The following is a 13682-nucleotide window of genomic DNA, read 5'->3' as shown; positions in this document are numbered from 1 at the left end:
CACGCGATTTTCTATTCCACATTATTCGTATAACGCGTCGGGCGTCACTTTCTTGCGTGTTGTATTCCCGTATTTTCAACAGAAACGTGCTCGGCCGACAGGCCATTCTATTTGCCAACTCATAAGTGCTGTTCGCCGGAAAAACATCTACTTCCCTTAACTACTACCGACATGTTTTTAGGGCCCGTTCAAGCTAAAGCAATGGCTAACTTACGCTCAAATTCCGCACAGAGGCAGCATTTTGCATTAATTTTAGCGTAATTCCACCTTTTTGCACATTAATAGTTTGTTTTGCCCGTGGCAAAGCCAACGTGGTCGTCGCCTCGGTTCACAGCTTTAAATAAATTCTGCATCATAAATGTCGTGTCATCTGTCATCCCGGTGGTACAGCGCGCCTCGTCCTATAAGCAGGTGCACCCTTTCGGGCGTCTTTTTGTCACTCAACAATAATCGTCATCGGGCTCGCTTGTATAGTTCCTATCGCGAAAACAGTGCGACTACTGCGTTTTCCTATCAAAAGTGTAACGCCAGCCACACTAATAGCGCTCACGCCGCTCATCATCCGCAAGTACTGGGCGTGCGGCGTTGAAGCAAGAAAATGCACGCAGCATAGACGATTTTACGTAAGACACATTCGCGCTGCCCCCTTGGGCTGTTAAACGAATGCTTCCTTATTTTTGTATATCGCAACGTGAATGGATAGTCAAGAGAAATGGAATCCACCAACCTAGCTCTTTTCATGCGTGTGCGTCTTCCGTAGCGCTGTTCGTTTAGTTGTTAAAGGGGCCCTGCAACAATTTTTCATGCAATCGTCGAATTGAAGTGACTTTATTGTACAACAAGGTAACGAGGATGACCAGGCAAAAAAAGCTGCATTCAGCAACTTGACGGGAACCTGGCAACCTCATAGATTTATTAAGGGAGGATTTATCGATTATTAGTATTATTATTGATTGTGAGATTATTAAGGGAGCATTGGATTTATTAAGGGAGTTTATTGCCTCACGAATCGACTGCCACAAAAATATTTAGAATCCGTCATGTACGAGCGCAGTTACAGGGATTTGTCGCACGCTTGAAGCGCTTTATCCCTCCTTTCGTATCAGCGAGCGTGCTGAAAGCTACGCGGGGGGGGGGGGGGGGGTCATGTTCAAATCAGCCAATGGCCGTGTGGACTTTGTGTTTATGGCGCGGTCATTTGGGTTTATAGCATCATTTGTCGAGAGAAAAGCCGCCGATTTCTGGCTGATATTGTGAATTAACTGTAAATTCTAGAGCGCGTGCTGCGCAGGAATGTTTGGGTCACATGTTCTCAGTAGTATCTACTACTGATCGGCGGCGTTTTCTGACCATGCTGAAAAAGTTTTGCAGGGCCCCTTTATAGATACAAAACGGCAAGGTTACCAGCTCGATACAGCTTCACGAAAACCCATTTGTAAAATAGTCCATAAACGACAATCATTAATGCGAAAGAATTATACGCTCCAAGAAGAGGGAAATCCAGTGTCTGTTCGGTATCCGTCGGAGTTACCATTCGATGGTAAGAAAGTCCACTTGACCGAGTAAAGACGCCACTTGGGATTTTGCATCCAGTTCGAACGTTGGGTTGAGCCACGTTTAAAACCGACCCGTCGGACTCCCAAATTTTATTTGGCGCACCACCCAAAGTTTGGATGAGCCACTCAATTTCGTCGATATAGTCGACGCGCCCAAACACGCCACTCCCTGGCCGGTTTCGAAAATCTTCTCCGTGTTTCTTTGAGTGTCAGGCGCTGCTTTCGCGTTCAGTGCTCGTAAGGAGGCTTGAGTTTCAACCTCACAAATTTTGTTGTGAGCTTTCGCTGTATAACGCTATGCGTTATACTGCTGGCTTTCTTCTAAGCTAAACTGGCAAGCACTGCTCGTAAATGTGACATTGAAATGAACTCGCTGGATCAAAATGCTACCTCTGTGCGAAGTTCGAATGGAAATCAAGGAGCGCTTTAGCTGAAAGAGTCATGTTATATGTGTCCCTCCTATTTGCGCAACACTAAGTGCTTAAATGTCGCACTCGGCACTGAAATACGTCAGCGCTAAGGCAATATACTTCTAGCGGAAATGCACGAGAAGAGCGCTGGTTCCAAAGTATCCGCTTCGTAAATGTGAAGCAAAAATGCATATTGAGATTTGAAAAAGCACTTACCCAAGTATTGTGTTCTAAGGAATGTTTCAAACGCTTATGCTGAATGACACTGCATTTCATGGTAATATTATTTATTTATTTATTTATTTATTTATTTATTTATTTATTTATTTATTTATTTATTTATTTATTTATTTATTTAAAAACCTCTTGAGGCTCCATGTTGGGCAAGCAGCACGGGGGCTTTCAAATGTCACATAAATTGTGAACTTGCTACTACATTCGTACGCATACTGGTACTCTGGCAAACGTGCACTACAACACAGGGGAATGGGCAGAAATTTTTTTTCGGAGGGGAGGGGGGGGGGAAGGGTTCAACTAACCTTTATATATCGTCGTGCGTGTGTTTGTATGTGTGGGTGTATATGCACACATGCAAAACGGAAAAATCTCAAGAAGGTTTGAATACACCCCCCCCCCCTGGCTACCCCAATCCTGCTGCACTTAACCTTCACTCGTCGATGAACTTGCATTACTTTTATTTCTTCGCTGGTGAAAAATTAGATAACAGCTCTTATTTACAAATGGCGTAAGTATGGTGGTCACGTTTACTCTACGGAACTGTGACAATGTCTGTTCTACAACACGCTTCTGTCTCCTGTTGAGTTTTATTTATTTATTTTTTGTACACTTCAAGCGGCAATTTCGCCAGATCATAGGTCAATGACAAAATATGCGGAGTTTTAAAACAAATTTGAGGGTTTAGTTTGGCTGACTTATGCATGTATATTCGCAAATCGAAGTACCGGTCAACTGAGGAACTCGGAGGTAAAAAAAACAAAAAAAAACAAAACTCTTTTCGACGATCTGGTGTACCCTGACAATGACTGGTATTCGAAAAGAGCGGAACGTCGCTAGACGCACGTATTGTGTTGTTCTTAGAACAAGACAGGGGAATTAGATATTTCCACAAATATCTTATTCCCCTATCTCGTTCTAAGAAATTCGTATATGGGCTGAATAAAAAAACGAGACATGCCAATTGAATACCTTGAAATTATTGAGCACTAGATATCCGCCTTGCGGGGCGTATGCGCAGCAACCGCGCGCACTTCTCCTGCAGCTTAGAGTCATTAGGATCAACGTGACTGGAACATTAGGGACAATGTGGAACAACAAGGTTGCGCTAAGTCTTGTTCTATCATATATTACAACGAAAACAAATATACGGACATTTCAGAACAGTGGATTCTTGAGTAGATTATGAATGAGATATCAAATAGTATTCGATTCGTACTCGAAGGTTCGGATAATAACAAGCCTCTGAAATTTCTTTATTGGAAACTGGTTAGTGACATTGTGACATTGTGGCTTGTTAAGAAAATAAATAATGTTAGCCTCGTCAAGTAACCCTGTTCAAGAGGCGAAGAAGCATTATCTGTCATACGCAAATGTGTTACGGATACCTGCGGTGCTAGCAAAAAGAAATTTAATATAAGAAACCCGTTACGTTTACACCGTATAGAGGATGCGATGATGTATTGCCATTCTAAAGATCCGTCTACAGCGCAAGCCAAGTAGAGGACAAAGCTAAATTATAAAACCGAGCAAAGGAAGCAGTTTCAGTACAGGAATGAAGTCATGCAGGACGCATATTTGTAATAAAACTCCGTCGCTATCATTTGCGTCTTGGAACCTACGTACAAGCGCACGCGAAAGTAGTATTCTAGTTTTCTCGCCAGAAATATATGCGAAAAGCTTTGCACATTTGCCAAGGTTTCGAAAAGTGACATCAAGATATTTGAAAACGCCCTTTTATAACAGTGATTTGCTCAATACCAAGTCAATAAAATGCGATTTTGTACTTCTTACGAAGTAGGTATGCATTTGTGAATCAGGTGTCCGTATACCGACGTATGTGAATCATGAATTGCATTTGAAATAAAACGCTATGCATAAATCAAGAAAAGAAAGAAAAACTTGGAGGACACTTGAGCTTCACCTCCAAGAGTAGAACGCGATAGCGTAACAGGGCCCCGTGCGCATCACCTTCTCAACTGCTAGCCTAGCTTCAGTTCTCGGTGCATGCCTCAACCGTGCCGTAAGGAGCGAATGATATTGCCCGTTTCAAACTATCCTGGAATAGCCTGCGACAAGTACAGATGTTAAGTGCCCACTACGCCATAATTCTTCCGTTTGCGAATCAGCGAAGGGCCCACTACGCGTCGGTAAGGCAACACGCGAACCTACGCAGATGCTCCCTTTAATGATGCTTTTGCAGCTGATGATGAATAACTATGTCTGAGCGCTTTGTAATGGGTGGGCCTTTAAAAAACCCCACGTTGCACAATTCACATGTTTCGACGCCTGGCGCGATTTTGCGCTTCTGCCGCGCAATATTACATGCGTTAAGGAGACTCCTTCCACGACATGACATTCATATAGTGTTTTTTTTTTTTCGAAGCACTAATTTATTTCAAAGCGTGGCCAATTTGCTACATTCAGATCATATCATTGTGCTTCATGGGCGATTTCAACTGCGCGTGCAATCCATGTGATCGTACTCGGTTTAGCCGCAGTGAAAGGAGTGCTGAAGGGCTCTGATAGTTGAAAAAGCGGTTCTTGTTGACATAGGAGCAATGAATAGTCTACCCTCGTATACACATGCACAAGCTAGTACTCATGCACGACTTGATTGAATTTATGTTTCAGCGTCTCTTGTTTCCCGTGACCTGTTATGCAATACGGAACCTATTTCTTTCTCAGATCACTGCATTGCTGTGAGGCAGGTTGGTCACATGCGTTCGATCAAATTTCAGACCGCGGTGGGCACTCTGGAAACTTATCTCTTCAATTGTGAGTGACCAGGAGTTCACTGCTCGCGTGCGCGTAGCACTGAGGAGTTGTTTGTCGGCTGACATGCCTTTGTTTGCTCTGGCCCAGAGGTACAGCCTGCGCTCCTGGGTCACGTCAGGCAGGCTGCAGTAGCCAGTGGAGCCCTGGACTTGGGGCCCCACCCGTCCAGCTCATGACCCCTTATTCCAAACCCTTATGAATAAAGTTCTACTCTCTCTCATAACCTGTATGAATTTGGGTGTGAGGCGCCTGGTTCTTATACAGACGAAATTGCTAATGCCAAATACGCATTCCAGAGGTATGATGCCTTGCGCTATGGAGGTGCCCCTGTACGATCACGCAATGCTTGTACTTTGCATTCAGAGGAACCCACACGACAAGCCCCACTCGATGAATACCGCAACGCAAAAAGCAGATTTATACCAGATCTTTATCCACAACGGTTACTGGTCACTAATACAAGTGAAATCATGTCAGAATTCGAAACTTACTACAAAGCATTGTTCAGCGCCTCTTATGAAAAACAAAACGAAGATCTCGTAACGCACTTTCTATGATTTGTGACTCCTTTAACTGACGAAGAGTGTGAGTCTACTAGTGGCCCAATCACTCTGCAAGAAATACAACTCGGCATTGACCAGTTACTGGTGTCGAAAACGCCAGGACCTGATGGAATTTCGGGATAGTTTTATAAAAGCTTCAAATCCTTGATGTGCCCTGTAATGCTCGACATTTTTACGCAGTGTCTTAATCTGGGGGCCCTTCCTCGATCTTTTACAAAAAGCCACACTGTCCTAATTCCAAAATATTCAGACAGAAAAACTTGGTCATGTTGATGGCTACAGACCAATTACATTGTGCTACGTTGATTATGACATGTTTTTTCAAAAGTGCTATCAAACCGACTACAATTTGCAATGTCAATACTTACTGGTGCCCAGCAGACTTGCGGTCTGAAAGGTCGTTCAATACAAACCAACATACATATCGCTCGCACGGTAGTGGAACATTGTTCCCATTCGCATGAACAACTCGCAATGCTACAAGTATATTTGGCGAAGGCGTTTGATCGGGTTCGTCATTCTTTTCTGTTTTCTCTTCTCGACCATGCCAACGTTGGCTCCACTATATTTAAAGGTGTAAAAATATGCTACAACGATTGCTCCACCCATTTGATTGTTAATGGTCACCTGTCCAAGCTTGTGCCAATTCACTCTTCGGTTAAGCAAGGCTGCCCGTTGTCGCCACTGCTTTTTGCCCTCTACTTGGAACCACTACGCTTAAGTGTGATTCGCTCATACAGTGTTCATGGCTTCCGTGTTTATGGGAATTAGGTAAAAGTATTAGCGTATGCGGATGGCCTAGCGTTCTTTTGTACAGACCTTTGTAGTATAAAAGTGGTGGTGCCCTCAATTGGGAAATTTGGAACCATTTCTGGGGCACAAATGAACTTTGCCAAAAGTTCGGGACTGTGGTTTGGCCGATAGACTCATAAACCAACCATTTCGAGGGCATTTAATGGCCCTGTGAGCCACCAAAATAACCTTGGCGTTCCATTGGATGCATATACATCAAGCGCACATTACTGGAAAGAACGTGCACCCAGTTTAAAACGTTATGGCCAGACCTTTTTTCCGCATAGCCTCTCAATCTTTGACAGAGCTAAAGCATGCAATCTATCCTGCAACAAAAATATTCTGCTTGCTGCAAATACTTCATTGTTCCAGGTTGTATATTCAGAAGTTTCACCGAATATTTGCTACTTTTATTTGGTCATCAAGCTATGAGCCAATGAGGCATGACAATGTTTTTAGACCAGTTAGCGCAGGTGGTCTTGGGTTGGTGCACCTCTTTATCAGACAATTGGTGTCTCGTTTTTTTTTCTATTTTAGGGACGGTGCTCATCCGCTGCTTCGATCATTCTTACAAGTGAATCTTGCCAATGTTTTCCCAAGTTTAGTGGTGTCTGCTAATTTTGCATCGCCTTCCTATTTGCAAGAATTCATGCGTGAAGTGTACGAATCCGTGCGTTTTCTGACAGTCAGATTCTCCAATGATTATTTCTTTTCTAGCTCAAGAAAAGATCTGTATAACGATATATTAGATATGCCATTTCCAGTACCATTGTACCGCGCATTATATACAGTAAAACCTCGGTGATACGAATCTCGCGGGATCATCAAAAATATTCGTATCATCCGAAATTCGTACCACCAGAAATAATGGAAAATTAGCATGCAACAAAAGGAATCTGGCGTACATTTTTATTTATTGTTTTTCAGTTTTTAGACGTCAACGATTATACCTGCACTAGTAAATATACGGCCCGTGCGCGCGTGTGTAAATAATGAACGAGGTGTGTTGTGACCCGCGACAGCTAGTAGCCCCTTCCAAATCTTAATATGCGTTTTCTCATGACACCAGAGTACTGCGGCGAAAGAGACTTAAGGAGTACTTTGACGCGATAGATGAAGGCCAAAAAATTTCAGAACCGCGGTCCTCCTATGTTATTATTTTCTCATCGTGGTGGTGTTGGGGATGTTTTCCGAGAGATTTCGGCCGTGCCCGCGCAAGTGCGTCCGCAGCAGTCGTGCATGTTGACTTAGTGAGGCCCAACATTGTGAGGCCTAGCTCCTTCGCAGACCATCCTCGTCTTCTTGCGGTCCTCGACCACCTTTCGTAGGATGTCTGATGCACGAGGACATGGCTTGCATCGACGTGGCAGGCAGGTGTAAACGCAGTACAACGACAGCAGCGGGCGTCGACGCGTTAAAAGAAGAAGAGCATGACGCCAACTGCATCTGTAATCTAAACGCGAAAGCACACGGAGGTATCTTCGGGCCTCCAAGATTCTAGCACACAATCTCGGAGGCTACGCCGCGTCACTGAAGTTCATTCTGACCACTGAGTAAGAAAAGTATTTTTCTTACACCGTGATTTTGACGAACTGGCAGCGCGGCGCGCATGCCCGCGCTTGCGTTCCCGCGCCCGCACGTGATTGGCGCGTCTTGCGCGACAGCCCGGACAGCACCTCTTCGCACCTTCGTGGTAGCGTACGTTCGTATCAAACGCCGCGGGGTGAAAATCGGTTCGCAACAACCGTACTCCATTACACTGCAGGCCAATGGGTCTTGGCCGGGACCAAAGGAAAATTCGCAGCACCCCGAAATTCGTAAGAGCCGTGATCGTATCACCGAGGTTTCACTGTATTGGATTGCCTGGACATGACGTGCTTGTGCGTGTGAAGAAAATTCCTATTTCGCCAATATCCAAGACATTTTTTTAACAAAGTGTAAACAGAAACACTGTCTTTAAAAGCCTGGTTAAGCAGCAAAGGCATCTTTGTATCTTCAATTAATTGTCACTTCTGTGAAGTTCCAGAAACTATAGAACATTGTTTCATTAGCTGTATGAAGACGCCATCCTATTTTGGGACGTTCTACAAAGAGCTCTTAAAAAACAATTTTATTTATATTTTACAGCACACGTTATCTCGTGCCACCCAAAAGCATTTCTATGCCTGTTGACATGCTCTTATTGATGGGCATGCACAGTCTATGGAAAACTCGCATGTTAGACAGGCATGCGGAACCGATGGTATCATCGCGCTCACATTTCATACAAATGATTCTACAGCTAAGAGACTTTTATGAACAATTACAGCTTCGGCCGGACTGGTCTCCACTGTTCATGAAATGCACTGCTCTAGTACCCTTTAGAACGCAGTGTTATTTGAAACTTCTTTCTGTGTAACGCTTATTGTGCGCTTACAGAGGCGGCTTCGAATATTTTGTACGCTATGTATATACATTAGGAGCACTTGTAATAAACAGCGTGTACAAGATAGTGTGGCTCTGTGGTAAAACACCTGCTTGCCACGCAGATGGCCTGGGCTCGACTCTCATTCGAACCAAATTTTTTTATTTATTTTATTTGCATCTTTCTTGATTTTTCGGTCACGGACAAGATGATTTTTCGCTCACAACCAACGACGCCGACACCGACGCCGACACCAACGTCGACACCGGAATTACTGCAAAACGAACTCTATAAGGCTGTCGCGTTAAAAAAGCTGGGCAAATGAGGTGAGGAAGTTGACCATTTCCAATACTTGTGGCCTAACTGCTTACTCGCTCAATTAGTATACCTATACCTGACAGGGGGAATGCAGATGTATAATAAAATGAAAGGCTATCTAGTAAAAAAAATTAAACATAAAGAAAAAAAGCGCGCAGCATGTTCAAACAATACGAGGTATGTTTAGTAGAGAAATCGTGGGCGATATTACAGTGACCGGATTTCTGCGATAATTACTGCGTACAGGAGTAACAACGTTAGAGGAAGAGAAACGCCACCAAATGCGAAGTTCGCACTAGGAGCATACACGTACTGAAAGCTCACACCAATCGTCGAATTTTGTCGTTTACGTGTTCTAGTAAGCATGTGAAGCGGCTTAAAGCCGCCAGTGCGAGTCACGCCTTAGCGCATGCGTCAATTTACCCGTCACGTTGCTGCGCGCGTAATGTCGCTATACGATTCCACCTACACAAACAAAATCGCGTTTGTGACGACTCGTTCCTTTCTCGTGTGTCCGTGTCTGCGAGTTCAATGTCATTTCACGGTATATGTTAGACAAAGCAGCAGAACATCTTGCAACGCTCGCCCGCTCGACGGGAAACTTTCGTTTTGAGGTATTTCTCGCAATGACAATGTGCGTGGCGGCGAAGGAGCCGACAGATGCGGCGAAGCCGGCACATGTGTCGACATCGAAGTCGTTTCCCATCTCGCGGTGGCAGTGCGCGGAGCTCTCCGCTCTGTACGATGACTCTGTTTGTGCTCGTGATGGCGCGGTTCGTTTTCCCGTGCAGTCTGATGTTTTGTTACGCTTTGCTGGCGTCTTCTTACGTCTGTCACCTCGTGTAACGTTTCCGGTTGCGCTATTATAAACTTGACAGTAGTTGGAGCAACGGATCGATCGTATAAGGAGAGAAGACGCGCCGGTCTTTCTCTGAGAACTTGGCGATTGCAATAAACGCGAACACACGTGCGACGAGACACGAGGAAGAGAGCGCCGCCCTGTGCCGATAGGGGAGGTTTATATCCAAAATGACGTCCCCGATTTTTATCACGCTTGGCGTGTACGAATATATTAATCACTGTTACTGCCTAGTTTTTATTGCGGAGCAACTGTACAATTTTCACGTCTGTATACCGAGGATTGTTGGCGATATATTGAAATGTGTGGTATATCTAGGATTAATCTTTCCAGCCCCCTCCGCCAACCATGTCCTCGTAACCTCGGTGGAAACTCTACCGCCTACAGCCATTTTCTGGGTAATCAATCCTTGAGTACCGGTAGGTGTGGTCTTCACATCAGAAAGCTACAAAGGAGCTTCACCGATCAAGCAGCCTCGTTGAAGGAATATGACAATCCCGCCTTTTGTAGTGTATGTATCTACGTTTGTACGTTTTCTTTTATATCTATCTATCTATCTATCTATCTATCTATCTATCTATCTATCTATCTATCTATCTATCTATCTATCTATCTATCTATCTATCTATCTATCTATCTATCTATCTATCTATCTATCTATCTATCTATCTATCTATCTATCTATCTATCTATCTATCTATCTATCTATCTATCTATCTATCTATCTATCTATCTATCTATCTCCCCTACCTCTTTCCGCCTCTTCCCCAGTGCAGGGTTGGAAACTTCAAATTGATATTGCATTTAACAAACCTACCTTCCGCATACCATTTATATCCCTCTCTGCCTCTACAATCTCTCTTGGTGGCGCAAGGAAAAAAAAACACAAAAGTGTTTCGATATAGTGGCTGAGTCTATCATTCAATTTTCATTAAATCAATGTTTAATCGTGGCACTGCATCAACCCATTCGCTGTACTAGAGCGCCGCATCGATACCGCGAATGAGCACCTGCGAATGTCACAAGATTGAATGACCTTCTGTCAACTATGAGTATATGCTGTTTTGATGACCATGGGTCACGTTAAGTTAAGGAGCTCGAGCGCGCTCTAGCCGGCGGAGTGCGCTCTTGTAAACTTAACGGTTGAAAAGCGACTTCCGGTGCGTGATTACGGAGCGCGCTCTACGCACTCCGACCCTGTGACGGTGCACGAGGGCGTGCACTCCGCCTCGCAATCTCCGCCTTAGTAATTTTTTAATGGCGCTAGCCATAAGTATGACGGTGCGCACATGACCTCAAATGACCCTGGCAGGTTTGAGACCGTACATTTGCGACCGTCGAAAAGGTCACGCGACCTCCGTCTCGTGCTTCTCGGCGGGCGTAACATCTTGCTCAAGCTGAAAAGACGAAGAAGTCTGGCGTTGCACTTGGCTAAACCTAGAGGTACTGTCACTACAACCTGGAACACTTCTACAGATTTGGCCTTTAACAACCACTACCCTTTACAACCACTTTGATTTTAGCGACTTCCCAGAGCTCTGGTGACGGAGTGTGCAGTGAAGATCTTTACACCTCCCATGATGACAATGTCATTACATAAAAACACATGGCAACACAGAACATTGGCTAAAGTGTCATTGTATAACACATACTAAAACGCGGCTAGCACCGTAACGTCCATTAAGCTATAGTTAGCGACACCTACAATTTTTCTTTTCCCTCGTTTTACACGATGTCTTGCAGCTGCTGAACGTCTTTAATTTCACCTAACACGAAGATCACAACTGCAGTAACCAGCCCTATAGCACGTGACAGGCTCTAGGCAGAGATCAATTGTCTAAACGTGCGCGCTGAGTACGGCGTTCACCTGTTACCCATGGTATTGAGAGAGTTTCCATTCCCGGGCGTGGCGACCACATCCTGATAGGCCCGTAATGCGAAAACGCTCATGCGCTGGCCTTTCAGTGCACCTTAAAAATCTGCTCAGTTATTACTAAATTGTACAAAACTAAATTTCTTTGGGTCATCAAACAACGACGTAATCGTGATGCACACCACAACGGGGAAGTCCGTATATGTAGTAACCTTGACAACGTGGGGTCTTATATTGTTCTCCCAAACTTATGCACATGAACGTTTCGTGCATTTCGCCCCCACTGAAATGAGGCCGTCGCGGCTCAAACACACATGGTTCATATATGTTTGTACTGGTGCCCATCATCATCACACATGCGCAATTCACTTTCTTATAAAGGATAACTCTTTATCACAAAGGTACACGGATTGAGTGCTGACGCATCCATAACCTAGTAGTGAAATCTACTGTGCCTCAATTATACTACTGGGTTCTGGGTCTGTCCGTACTCCATCTGTACACCTGTCGATAAAGACTTATCTTTTCTATGAAAGTTATGGTGATGGGCAGCAGTATATAAATACGTGTGGTGGGTAATAAACATCCGTTGGTAGTTAGCGCTCGTGTGTCGCTTCGTGTCTTCTTTTGTGTCCGTGTTGTTTGCGCTACAAATGTTTACTGACGCATTACCAACTGGCCCAGATAGCCACAATTACGACAACAGAGTGAGGGAGTAGACAGACTTTGAAAGCACCCGCCACGTGCCAGTCTGGGTGATGTTGCGTGCGCCCGCAAGCGAAGAATACTCGCGAAACGGGCGAAACGACACTGGGAGCCCGAGCAGCCACTAAACGCGTCATGTTGATGACTATATTGCAAGGCGCTGCCAACTCTGAATGAGCATTCTCGATTACTGTAAAGCCATATTAAGATATGTTCAAGGCTACGTTCGCCATTCATTCTCAGTCGGAGGTACCCATGTATGCAAGGGAAATGGAATAACACAAGCATCTCAGGAGTTGCAAGCGCATGTCAGGACCACTGTGAGTTTGTTCTTGTCCGCTTTATTCTTTCCGCCTCTGACTTTAGGTATTCAAGAGTATCTCCTTCTAAGCGGTAAAGCATGATGTCGAGGTAACCGCGATGCTTGAAACTCTCAATTTCGACAGTCACGCTTTCTTCGATGTAATCGCTACAGCAAATTTTAATTTTATAATTATCAAGTTAATATCAGTGGCGCGATAATATTGCGAAATATTATACGGATATTCTATGCCTTTATGGCACTGCTCAATGCCATCCCATTTGTTCTGTATCCCTCCTATGGCAAGTAATACTCACTTTTGTGATTTTCTTTACAAGATATGTTAATTACCTGCTGTTATTCTTCTGGGCGTTTCTTCTACCCCTACTCTTTTCGCTGTCGCTCTCTCTCCATTCTTTGGTTTTTTACCAATGCCCTCGGCTTAACAGTAGTTATTCACGTTAGTCGTTTTTGTCCGAACAAAGAGTTAAGCGAGTGTTTTGCTTTTTCTTATAATTATGACCGATGTCAGCTTTATGGCTACATCATCTTATGTGTAGTCGCCGCTGATGGCAGGGCACTATGGACAAATTCTGCGGTGGCTTCACGGCGATCCTCAGAACTCTGCGTCTATGTGTGTGCGGGCCAAGGGCTTACTCGCGAAGAAGCTTCCTTACTGTATCCAATTGAAATCAGTTCTGCGGAATCCCGCAAGATGGAGGAAGGGTTATAAAAGGAAAAATTAGCATCCACCTCTAATTGAAATGATTAAAATAAATTACGCCTACACCCAGGATAGGGTGTTTAAGATTTGACGGTGCGGTTCTCCCATCTTCTCGATGACGTTGAACATATCATCTGGCTACGCCCGCATTGTGAGGGGGAAAGA

This window comes from Rhipicephalus sanguineus, chromosome 1 (genome assembly GCF_013339695.2).
Source record: "Rhipicephalus sanguineus isolate Rsan-2018 chromosome 1, BIME_Rsan_1.4, whole genome shotgun sequence".
In the NCBI taxonomy this organism is placed as follows: Eukaryota; Metazoa; Arthropoda; class Arachnida; order Ixodida; family Ixodidae; genus Rhipicephalus; species Rhipicephalus sanguineus.
Note: the sequence above shows the minus strand (reverse complement) of the source record.